The following is a 12,936-nucleotide window of genomic DNA, read 5'->3' on the forward strand; positions in this document are numbered from 1 at the left end:
ATTTCCATGATTTAGTTGTTTAGCATTATAATTTGATATGTTTTGAAGCACATATGCAGGGCATCCAAAGCTGCAATATGATGTTTTGTCACCTCCTATCAAGAATTTCTTAATCTGTATAGCCTGCTAGTTGTTGAAAATTCTAATGCTAGACTTCTGCTTCCCAGAAAAAAAGTGACAGTGGGGTGCACTAGCTTGCTTTGCAGAAAGCCTCGAGTAGGCTGTTGAAGTGGAAGTAGTCTGATATCACAACGGGAATGGAGCCGCCAAGTTGTGTGTGTTCACAAACCTGTTACAGCTACCAAGTTGGCTCCACTGGGATTTACTGCTGGTGCGCTAGCCAACTCCAAGCCGAGAGGGTTGAGGGCATCCAAGTTACAACTGAGTCAAGAGAGGCTTGATCAAATTTTAGAGGCTTGAGATCATCCAAATTGTATTCATGCTGTCCGCCCTTATTATCTTCAGAGCAGGAGTTCAAAACTGAGACGTTTTTTTCCCAGTCAGGAAAGAGCACTAGTGCAGTGATAGCCACGCAAGCACCGGGGATTTAATTTCTGATCATCGCTGCGCACTTGCCATCATCTTTGTGCGTGCGCCTAGCTAGCTTCAAAGCTCAGACTCAAAACTTCTGTGTGTTTCTTTTGATGGTCGGGGGGGGGGGGGGGGGGGGGCGGCGGAGGATCCCCACCTGAAAAAACTACGAGCACGGCACCACGACCCCTTGTGGCTGGTGCTCCACTAATTTAAACCTCGGTGTCCAAGAAACCTGCAATAGCTTGAGTACCAACCTGCTGTTCCCCTCACTGACATGCGATTATATTGGACCCATTGTGAGGGAACATCCTTGATTCTCTCTTCTTTTATTTACTCAAAGTTGCTGCCAGCCAGGTGCGTTCTTCCTCCCTACTCCATTGTGCGCTCTTCTTTTAATAATTATTATTATCCGATACCAAAGCAAGTCCATTCTCCCCTTCCACCCATAAAGCAGATTCGCTGATAAAGAAAAGGTTACTACTACTCGCATTTGTTTGTTCCCATTTTGCTCAGAACAAGTCTTGCAAGCCCATTCCTCCTCTTGCACCCTGCAACCGTGTTTCGCTGCACCCTGCAGCCAGCGCGTGTGTTGTGTTGAGAGTTGTAGGCGCTCCGATGGCTGAGCTGATGGCCACCATGGTGGTCGGCCCTCTTGTGTCCATGGTGAAGGAGAAGGCCTCCAGCTACCTCCTGGACCAGTACAACGTCATGGAGGAGCAGGACGAGACCCTCAAACGCAAGCTGCCGGCCATCCTGGACCTCATCAACGACGCCGAGGAGCAGGCAGCAGCCCACAGAGAAGGGGCCAAAGCTTGGCTCGAGGCGCTTCGGAAGGTGGCTGTTGGGGACCAATATTAGGGTACCTGAAGAGGAGGAGCTAACAACCGTCGAACGTTGACTCATCCGCACAATCAAGAGCGCGACTACACCGCTTACCGGGTCACTCCTCGTCCGTCCACTGGGACTATGAGCCCTGCCCCAAGCTAACTCCGCCTCGCCTGACGTCCGAGGGATGGGCAGACTCTGCCTCGCCCTACGTCCGGGGGCTGGCTTCGCCTCGCCCGACGTCTGAGGGCAGACTCCGCCTCGCCCGACGTCCAGGGGCTAGCTCCGCCTTGCCCGATGTCTGAGGGCAGACTCCGCCTCGCCCGACGTCTGAGGGCAGACTCCGCCTCGCCCGACGTCTGGGGGCTGGCTTCACTTCGCCCGACGTCTGAGGGCAGATTCCGCCTCGCCCGACGTCCGGGTGCTGACTTCGCTTCGCCCGACGTCCGGGGGTTGGCTCCGCCTCGCCCGACCCCCGGGGGCTGGCTCCACCTCGCCCGATGTTCAGGGGCTGGCTCCACCTCGGCCGACGTCCGGGGACTGGCTCTGCCTCGCCCGATGTCTGCGCGCTGCTTCTTCATAACTATGCGCGCAGATAAGGCAGGACACTCAAGTCAACCACAATACCGAGGACCGTACCTTGCGCGCCTACAGGAAAATACCATCAGGATATGACAAGACGGGCGCTTTAAAGCCCTTCCGGACATGTCAGAGCCCGAACAGTGTTGTGGGCGCCAACATTTGTCTTACAGTGTTGTGGGCGCCGCCATTTACCCTCGAGCGCGGATCCTGACGGGAGAATACGACAACCACTACGGTCCAGGAGCAGACTCACATCCTCTACAATGACGGATGTGCGGTCACTGCGCCGTCCATTCCCCGTAGGGTCGCGGATCCACACCCTGGTCCGTCGCGCCGCCCGCCGGGGCGGGATGGGACGTGACCACTTGCTGATCAAGCCAGAGCACGGCATCATCAGCGGACAGACGCCCAGCATGGAGCTATCCCTGGCACCGTCTGTTGTGTCAGTAGGGTTCGCTCAGAGGAAAAGGAAGACCCGGCACCTTCGAAGGACATTATTTGCCTCTGGTTTTTCTTTTTTTCTCCCATCTGTAATCCATGTTTTCCCTTGGTCTATAAAAGGGAAGGCAGGGCACCCCACTGGGGGGACAGATCGAGAGAACACACCACGCATCACATAGCACACAGCTGAGCAGCAACCAAGCTCGTAGCGTCCTTTCAACCTTTCCATCAGAGACTTGGGACCTGTCCCTCTCTCGCCCATTTGTAACCCCTACTACGAACCTTTCAGTGCTAATAACACGAGCGGCAGCCGCAAACTGGACGTAGGGATGTTCTGCCTGAACCAGTATAAACCCTGTGTCTTTTAGCACACCATCTGGGTCCAACGCGTAATAATACAAATTTACGCGTTGGTGTTTACTCGAAACACCGACAATGGCCTACCAGGCGAATGATGTCTTCGATGAGTTCAAGTACGAGGCACTCCGCCGTGAAGCCAAGAAGAAGGGGCACTACAAGAAGCTTGGGTTCGATGTGACAAAGCTCTTTCCTACTCACAACCGTGTTGTGTTCCGTTACAGGATGGGCAACAAGCTCCGCATGATTGTGAATGCGATTGAAGTCCTCATCACAGAGATGCCATGCCTTTAGATTCAAATTCCGACCACAGCCGCCAATGCCTAAGAGCTGGAGGCACACGGAATCTGGCATCATCAATCTTAAGGAATTTGCTAGCCAATCAAGATACAAAGAGAAGAATGAGGTCGTTAACAAATTGATTGGTCAAGCGAGCAATTTGGAGCTAACCGTCCTTCCCATAGTTGGAATGGGGGGACTGGGCAAGACCACCTTAGCTCAGCTCGTGTACAATGATCCCGGAATTCAAAAGCATTTTCAGCTGCAACTCTGGGTATGTGTCTCTGACAACTTTGAAGTTGATACCTTGGCTAAAACTATAGTTGAAGCAAATGCAAAAGGGAAGAACAACATCGATACTAGGGGACAATCACCATTGGATAGCCTTAAGGAAGTAGTGAGCGGGAAGAGGTACCTTCTCGTCTTGGATGATGTATGGAACCGTGATGCTAACAAGTGGGGAAAGCTGAAGTCCTACCTTCAACATGGTGGCAATGGTAGTGCAGTGCTTACAACAACTCGTGATAATGTTGTTGCTGAATTGATGTGTACAACTGAAGCATATAGCCTCAAAAGCTTGGAGCAAAGATTCATAATGGAAATTATAATGGCAAGATCATTTAGTTCAAAAAGGGAACCAGATGCTAAGCTTGTTAAGATGGTTGGTGATATTGCCATGAGATGTGCTGGATCTCCTTTAGCAGCTACAGCAGTGGGCTCTCTGCTTTGTAAGACCAATGTGGAAGAATGGAGTGCTATATTAAGCAAAAGCACCATTTGTGATGACGAGACTGGAATTTTACCAATACTCAAGCTCAGCTATAATGGGTTGCCATCACACATGAGGCAATGCTTTGCTTTCTGTGCTATTTTCCCCAAGGATTATGAGATAGATGTGGAAAAGCTAATTCAATTATGGATGGCTAATGGTTTTATCCCAGAACAACATGGAGTGTGTCCTGAGATCACTGGTAAACAAATCTTCATGGACCTGGTGTCAAGGTCATTTTTTCAAGATGTCAAGGAAGTCCCATTTGAAGTCCATAAAACATGGCTTCCTAGAATTACTTGCAAGATTCATGATCTTATGCATGATGTTGCACAGTCTTCTATGGGAACAGAATGTGCTACCATAGTTACAGAGCTGAGTCAAAGTGAGAAATTTCCATATTCCGCTCGACATTTATTTATATCTGTTGATAGACCAGAAAAGATTCTGAATTGTTCTCTAGAGAAAGGATCTATGGCTGTGCAAACACTGATATGCAATGGATATGCAGATGAAGATTTGAAGCATTTATCAAAATACAGATCCATCCGTGCACTAAGTATCTGCCAAGGTTCATTCTTGAAACCAAAGTATCTACATCACCTGAGGTGCCTTGATCTCTCGTCTAGTGATATTGAAGCACTTCCTGAAGAAATAAGCATCTTATATAATCTTGAGACACTGGACCTTTCATGGTGCTGCTGTTTGAATCGACTTCCAAAGGAAATGAAGTATATGACTGGCCTCCGTCACTTGTATATTGATGAATGTAATCAGTTAAGGAGCATGCCCTCAGAGTTGGGACACCTCACTTCCCTACAGACGCTTACATGGTTTGTAGCAGGTACTGGCTCTGGTTGCAGTAAGGTGAGAGAGCTTTGTCAGTTAGACCAGCTTGGTGGTTCACTAGAGCTAAGGCAACTAGAGAATGTGACAGAAGCAGATGCAAAAGCAGCACATCTTGGGAACAAGAAAGAGCTAACCTTGTTGGCATTAAGATGGACGTCTCCTCTAGAAAAGGTGCTGGAGGCCCTCAAGCCTCATGAAGGGCTGATGGTTGTACGTATAAATGGCTATAGGGGTGGCACTTATCCAACATGGATGAATACATTGCAACAAATGGTGAAACTTAAACTACGGAACTGCGAGAATGTCAAGGAGCTTCCTCCACTGTGTCAGTTACCAGCTCTACAGGTTCTCAGCTTGCGGGGATTACAAAGTCTTAGTTGCCTGTGCAGCGGCGATGCACCTGTCACAGCATTTAAGAAACTGAAGGAGCTTTCATTGAGCAAGATGCCAAACTTTGATACATGGTGGCTCAATGAAGTACAAGGGGAGGAGTCAATATTTCCTCAGGTTGACAAGTTATTCATATTCGATTGCGAAAGGCTGACTGAACTGCCGAAAGCGTCACTGATTATGGAACCGCGACCACCATGTGGAATTAATACTGTGTGGCGCTCATCATTTCCAGCACTAAAGGAACTAGTATTAGACTAATTTGCCAACCTTTCAGAGATGGGAGGCAGTCCAAGGAACTCTAGGAGAAGAGGTGACATTTCCTCAGCTTAAGAAGCTAACAATTCAGTCCTGCAGAGAATTGTCTACTCTCCCTGAAGCACCAAATCTGAGTGAATTAGTGATCCGGCAAGGCAGTCAACAAATGCTCGTACAGGTAGGAAGATACGTCACTTCATCGTTGTCCAGACTGGTGTTGTGGATTGATTACAACAGAGAAGCTACATGGCTGGGTGGTGACAGCTTGATTCAACTGGTGGATGGCAATGAGAAACGGAGTCACAATAAATCCCCTTGCCCTCTCACAGTTATGGCGTTGTGCGGGTGCAACATTTTCTTCTCTCACTAAGTGCTCCGGCGCTTTGGGCATGTTTAGTGCACCTTGAAGATTTGAAAATTAGAGGATGCAATGCTCTCGTCCACTGGCCAGAGGAAGTGTTCCAGAGCCTGAAATCCTTGAGGAAGTTAGAAATTTGGGAATGCAACAATCTAGCAGGACGCAGATTCGCTTCTCCCAAACGGAGCAGTGTACTACTCCCACGCCTGGAGTCTCTGGATATACAAAATTGTGCAAGTTTGGTAGAGGTCCCCACCAGCCTACTGGCGTCTCTCAAGTCATTACATATTCGCGAATGTCCTAAGCTCAAGTCCATCGCATTCAGTAAGGAGCTAGATACTAGTACGAAGTTGGCGAGTGCACAAGGTGTTGCAGCAGAGGACGACAAATCAGCATTAGTTCTAGGGTCAGGGTCCTGCAGCGACGCCACGGCATCCACACCAGTTCCTAAGCTGTCATCATCAACCAAAGACCACTTCCTTCCTTGTCTAGAATCTCTAATAATAGAGTACTGCAATGGCTTGTCAGAGGTTCTTGATCTTCCACCTTCCATCAGTACTTTTGTAATCAGTGGGTGCTGCGATCTTCGAGCCCTTTCAGGGAAGCTGGATGCCGTCCAAAAATTAAGTATTGCGGACTGCAGTAGATTGAAATCACTGGAATCTTTCTTAGGAGAGCTTGCATTGCTGGAAGAGCTCCATCTTAATAGTTGCCAAAGCCTGGTGTCGTTACCGAATGGCCCTCAAGCATGCTCATCTCTCAGGCATCTTACTATCAAGTCTTGTCCGGGTATAAAGTTGCTTCCCGAGAGCCTACATCAACGACTGGGCGATCTCAAGGACAAGGACAAACGACTAGATGCCCGTTATGAAGGTAACCTTCAATTTCTCTTGTGTTTTTTTAATGATATATCGAAAAGATCAATTGGTGTAGAAAAAAACTACTCCCTACATTCTAATTTATAGATCATTTTAGCTTTTCTAGACACATAACTTTCACTACATATCTAGACATATCATATATTTAGGTGTATAGCAAAAACTACGTACCTAGAAAACAAAAAATGACCTATATTTGGGATGGAGGGTGTACGTACTAACTATTGACTTAATGCACTATATTAGCCACAAGTTATGTTATGCCTCAGTGGTGAAAATCAATGTGTGCATTTTTATTAGTATTTTGTTCTGGACTATTAGTTGAAATCATATAGTTAGCCCAACTTTATTTTACTCAATAAAACACGATGTACTAGATTAGTGCGGTCAAATTGTGTTAGTATGGACTGTACATATTCCCCAGAATATAGAAGTACAGGTGATACTTTCAGGTACTTTTATCTCTGATTTTTACTGACTGTCCATCTAAAATAGGTAATTAGTAAAACTAAACAGATGTAGCTAAAGGCAGTGTGGCAATTGCTCTTTCCCACAGTAAGAGCAAGGTCAATAATAGAGCCAATGTTTGGCTATAAGTTAAGTCATAAGAGTTAAGCTATACAATAGCTAGTCTTCTATTTGTCTATAAACATTTTTATTGTTATATGTTTTCATTCTCTTTCCTATTTCTCCTCACATACATCTCTATTATGATCCACTATTATCTATGCTTTCGTGCTCAGCTTATTGCTTGCATAAGAGACAAGCTCTCTTCTCTCTCCTCCCTTCTCTCATCCATCTAAGTGATTATAAGTCAATTGTTGTACTTTCTCTAACTACTACCAAAATGGCTCATGAGCCACACATTTCAAAGCTCGTGGACCCCACTTCTGGGCCGCATGGTGCTCTGGCAGTCTGGCGTGCTTGGCCTGTGTACAAACTTTTACATGACACATCTTTAATTTTCCATGCAATTTTTATGTGCATTTAATTATTTGTATGGGGCATCGGTTGTTATTCTAGAAAATTTCAAACAATTATTTTGGACGGAGGTAGTATTAGCTAGATTTGGCCAAGTAATGAGATAACCTTTAGGGCAGGTATGATCCAAGGTGTTTACATGTATTTTGGCAATCTGGCATTGGCTAACTAATGAGATAACCATTATAAGCTACTTATATTGCAAGGTTCTTAGACATAGGTCTTTTGGCAACCTATTAGATGGGTTGGCCAACTAATGAGATAACCATTAGGTCAAACATACTGCAAGATGCCTACACCGACGTTTAGCAATAATCTATTAGTTAACTTTGGCTAACCAGTGTGACACGCACATCGCAAGGTGCTTAGACTGGGATCTTTTCGGAGCATATTAGATGGATTTAACTAACTAATGAGATAACCATTCGGGGACGTACATTTATGGTGTTTAGAGCATCTTCAACGATATCAAAAAAAAAAAAAAAATTTATCCCAAAAATCTGGTTTTGCATCCTTTCTAATAAATATTAGAAAAGAAAAAACAACCCAATCATGCATAGTTTTCAATAATTTACTCCTATAATAAAAATAAAAAAATAAGACCCACTTGAACAATTTTTGTCGCCCCTGTGCCACACCGCCACCAGCTGCCCCATAGCCGGCCATCCTCGGCATCCAAGCATAGCCAGAACCTACAAAACATAATTTTCATTGTCTGCTCTATATTTCAATATTCTCATCTAGAAATAATAGTCAAATATTCAATTTCGGCAAACCTCCAGTTGGTGGCGGCCGAGGTGACAGAATGTGAGAAGAAGGAAAAAACAAGTGCCCCTCATGATAGGGAGTAGCAGTGGACCATGCATCTTTGCTCGTGGATTCCTCTCTTTTTCCAAGTGCGGATAGATTGAGAGTTAGGAGGGGTTAGGATAAGGAAAAAAACAAGTGCCCCTCATGATAGGGAGTAGCAGTGGACCATGCATCTTTGCGCGTGGATTCCTCCCTTTTTTCCAAGTGCGGATAGATTGGGAGTTAGGAGGAGTTAGGATAAACAATTGTTAGAGGAAGTTTTTTATTTCATCGTACCAAAAAATCAAGATTGGAAGTGGTTTTACCGGCTATTGGAGATGCTCTTAGACATATGTTGAACCTATTAGTTTTGCCTACTAACGAGACAAAAGGAATATTTTACTGGAATTTAAATCGATAATGGTTTGGCAACTCATAGACGAACCCAATTAATTTCAAAGATTGGAAATATAGTTTTGATCTTAGACCTATTTATTACCCAATCGTCCATCATGTCCTTAGCCATCCCGCCCATCAACCAGACCACGATTACCCTCACTTGGCCATCCAATATGTTACTCACGGGCCACGGGGAGCTCTATGCTCTGCAATTTTAACAGCACTGATGATAGGGGGTAAACAATGGACGTAAACAATAGAAAGTGAAACTATATCCAGCCTTCACTTTTTAAACAAAAATAAAATATTATGAGTACTACTTGCACGTTTTGATTCTGTACACAGATTTCCACTTTCTAAGAACATAGATATCCATTAATAGAAAATAAAATTATCTAAAGCTGTACATAGATTTTACAACAAATACAAGGTCTCAGGCCCAAAAGAAAAGGCTAGATAAACACCAGAGGTATTTAGCCAATTCTCCAATAACAGTTAATTTTATAGATGGATTTTTATTCTTATGATGTTACTCTTAGAGCATCTACAAGAGTACTTAATATTTTTTTTCCTAAAAACATAGAGTTTTATAAATCCTAAAAAAGTATTGAAAGAAATAAAGAAGGCTATTTCCAAAAGTTTCTAATAATCCACTCCTAAAATAAAAGACAATTTTACATCAGGAATCATATACTATTTCTAAATAATTCTAACCACTTTTATATATTCTTTCTCTCTTGTATATTTACATCAGGAACCATTTTCTACTCTTTATTCTTTCCACGTCCTTCCACCTTTAGATTGGCCGACAAACACGCGCGAGGAGAAAAGATACGTGCGACTCGGAAGCGCGTAACTTTATGCTGGACTGGGTGACTTTTTCCAAGTTCTAAAATACCAGGAGGATGGATTAGGAGTTGTAGGAGATGAGTTTTTTCTCATCTTGCTAAAAAACAAGGATTAGGAAGGGATTTAGGGAACTCTTGGAGATGCTTTTAAGGGGAAAACCTATTCAACTTGTCATTTCTCTGGTTACCATTACATTGTGGGACTGTGGGTTGGGTCTAAGACTGACCATGTAAATTCTAGAGCTTAGTTGCGATGAAAAATGACTACATCCTTGTGACCATTCTTTTTATAATGATATGCAACATATTCGGAAAAGACTTCCTCGTAATCACTTTGTGCTCGAGAAAGAAACTGCTTTTTTTAAGCTATACTTTACAACATACAGGTTTTACTAACTATTATGACCCATTATTTATTTACTGGATGAAAAGAAACATCCAAAAATCTGAATACAAGTTTCTCTGGAAGTACACAGTTGCTTTGCATATAGTTTCAATTATATTTTCCTTTTTATAATTTTTATGGCTCCTTGATTTGATTTTTATAAACTCAAACATTTTCTATGATCAGAGCCTAATCTACCCGAACCAAGGCCTTGGATATGCATATACTCTATCAGTAAGCACTTCTGTGCTTGAAGCAGCAGATTGAAGAGCTGATGATGGAAGTTGTATTATTTCAAGGTTTGTATTATCAACACCTAGAGGGTGTTTAGTTGGGTGAATTTTGAATTTTGGGCTACTGTAGCATTTTCATTTTTATTTGGCAATTAGTGTTCAATCATGGTATAATTAGGCTCAAAACGTTCGTCTCGCGATTTTCAACCAAACTGTGCAATTAGTTTTTATTTTTGCCTACATTTAATGCTCCACGTACGTATCGCAATATTCGAAAGCAGTTTTTTGGAATTTGGTCTGGCAACTAAACACGGGCCTAATTATAATATAAGTACAAGTACTACATGATTGGGTTCAGATGATGCATATCATGCTGAGTGCATATACGATACATGACTTCCTTGATTGTAGGGTTGTTGCCAATTATGCCAGACCTGAAATGATGGATTACTGACTCGTGGGAGAATGGATTAGTTACCCTTTCTGAAAGTGATCTCCAGCGGAGTCCTTCTGTTGAATGCTTCAATTGCAAGGGCTAATACAGAGGAAGAAATCGAACGCCTCAAATTGCATAAAAAATCAAGTCCTAGATACGATTACAATTAGCTGAAGAATGTAGCAGATAGAGCTACGTGATACACTGTTTGTCGTTCCTTTTTTTTATTTTGAACTTTAACGTGCATAAATTTGTTTGTGCACCAGCATAAGTGAAATGTGCCTAGCAGTCTAGCACGTTCTCTATATATGTACGATAGTCTATACGACCACAGAATATATATATTTCTGGTAGCTGTAGACCTTATTGACGCAGACCGAAAGTTTGAAGTGTATAACTTGATATATGATATTAATGGTGTGCAAAATTTGAAGTGTATAACTTGATATATGATATTAATGGTGTGTAGATGGTACTCCCTCTGTGAAGGACCAAGCAGGCGACTAGAGTCTAGAGGGGGATGTGAATAGGAGCCTCAAAAATTCTTCACAAGAATTGAAGCCTATGCAACCTCAAAAAAAAAAAGAAAGAATTGAAGCCTATGTCCCAAAATTACCCAACGCGTCCCTCTTCTAATTGTCAAAATCACATATGCGGGAAGCAAACGAGAAAGACCCAAAGAAACGAGTAAACAAAACTAATCTAACAAAAAGTGTTACTGCTAACAAGCTATCCAAACAAATCAAAAAGCACTCACTAAACTGAGCTTTGAATACTATTCTAAAAAACCTGAATATTCAGAAGCTGCACATGAAGCACTTAAGAGCTAAGACAGCTAGGAACTGTCTACAAAGAAATCTCTAAACTGACTGAAACACGAAGTCTGTAGCTGAGCTTTATCGGAGCTCTCCACTAGTCAGTTACTACTAACACTCTGAAATGCAGCTGCAGTGCACGATCTGAAAAACAAAAACAGAGGAAACGTTGAGCCAAGACAACCTCAACTGAACTGGAGTCAAAACCAGCGAACAGAGCTGCTGCTAAAGCCATCTTGCTACAAAAAAAAAATGCAGAGTAAAACAAATCGAACTTCCAGGTTCAGTGCAAACGGAAGGATTTAAACTAGAACCTGTAAGCTACTTGAAAGAATGTCGCAGAAACTACCACTTCGGTTGACTAGCCACAAAGGCAACAAGACTGAATTAGAGAGGCAAGAACCAAGGTACTGCACACCAGTTGCTATTTCTGAAAACCAATGTTTCAGAAACAGCACAGTAGGCAACCTGAGTGCCTCCGAAAAATAAAAAACCCATCAAAACGAGTTAGATTGAACTGAGATTTTGAACAAAGCTTCACGCCATCACAAACAATCCATCCCAACCAGAAACACCTCAAAAAAGGTTATGTCGTTAACACGAATTTCAGAAAAAAAAACATGAAAACCTAGAAAAATGGGGAATTTCGAAAGGAACTCAAATTCGTGGTGCTCGTGAGGGGAATCAAACAAACGATGGTCAAGCAATCTTCTCACAAGTTCTGGCACCAATAACCCGCAAGAAATCCGGCCCGATTCGCAGCCAAAACACAAGAACGAAAATCCCCAAGAAAATAGCCCGAAAATCACAAAAAGGGGAAAACTCAGATTTGAGAGGAAAGGGGCACGAATTCAACAGGAACAAGACTTTGATTAGATCACGAATTCATCTATACAAACAAGGACTAGCCACCACCCTTCATCCTGCCACTAATAAAGGTGGAAAAACTAGAGCAAGAAGTAATTAACTCTCTCTACCCTAATCTCCCTAGCAATGAACACTTAGCTAAGGGCCTTTTTGAATTCAATAGCTGCTAATAATTAGCTAGCTAATAGGTCACAGATAATATTAGCTGTTATTAGCTAGTTTGATCCAACTAGTGAAGTAGTTGTTAGTTTTTTTTGCGAAAAAAACAATTGTTAATTCGGTACATAGCTAACAATTAGCTAGACTTGTTTGGATCCAAGGAGATAATTATTAGCAACTAACTATTATCTCCTTGAATCCAAATAGGACATAAGCCTATTGAAAATGAAATTAGGGTTGCAATAATACTCCTACCACCAGCCACTTCTAGTATATACAGAGTCTTTGACTGGTTCTTAAAATAACCCATCTAGCTTAATACGGGATACACACTCCTGAGGAGCAAAACTGCCTAAATATTTCTCCGGGCTTCCGACGGCCTCGACGCCTTCACGACTCTGTTTTGCCTCGATGCAAGTTTCGTAATGCCACCACATGTCCGCCGATTCCCGGTTTTGAGGCCCAAACTAGCAAACCTGTCGCCCGCGGTTTTGAGGTCCAAAC

General features: G+C 43.2%; 1 pseudogene; it reads left to right on the forward strand.

Annotated features, from left to right (window-relative positions):
* The first annotated feature begins 894 nt into the window (after positions 1 to 894).
* LOC136504402 (disease resistance protein RGA2-like) lies at positions 895 to 10,967 on the forward strand (annotated as a pseudogene).
* The last annotated feature ends 1,969 nt before the right edge of the window (positions 10,968 to 12,936 follow it).

The sequence above is a fragment of the Miscanthus floridulus genome, chromosome 14, assembly GCF_019320115.1.
Source record: "Miscanthus floridulus cultivar M001 chromosome 14, ASM1932011v1, whole genome shotgun sequence".
Lineage (NCBI taxonomy): Eukaryota > Viridiplantae > Streptophyta > Magnoliopsida > Poales > Poaceae > Miscanthus > Miscanthus floridulus.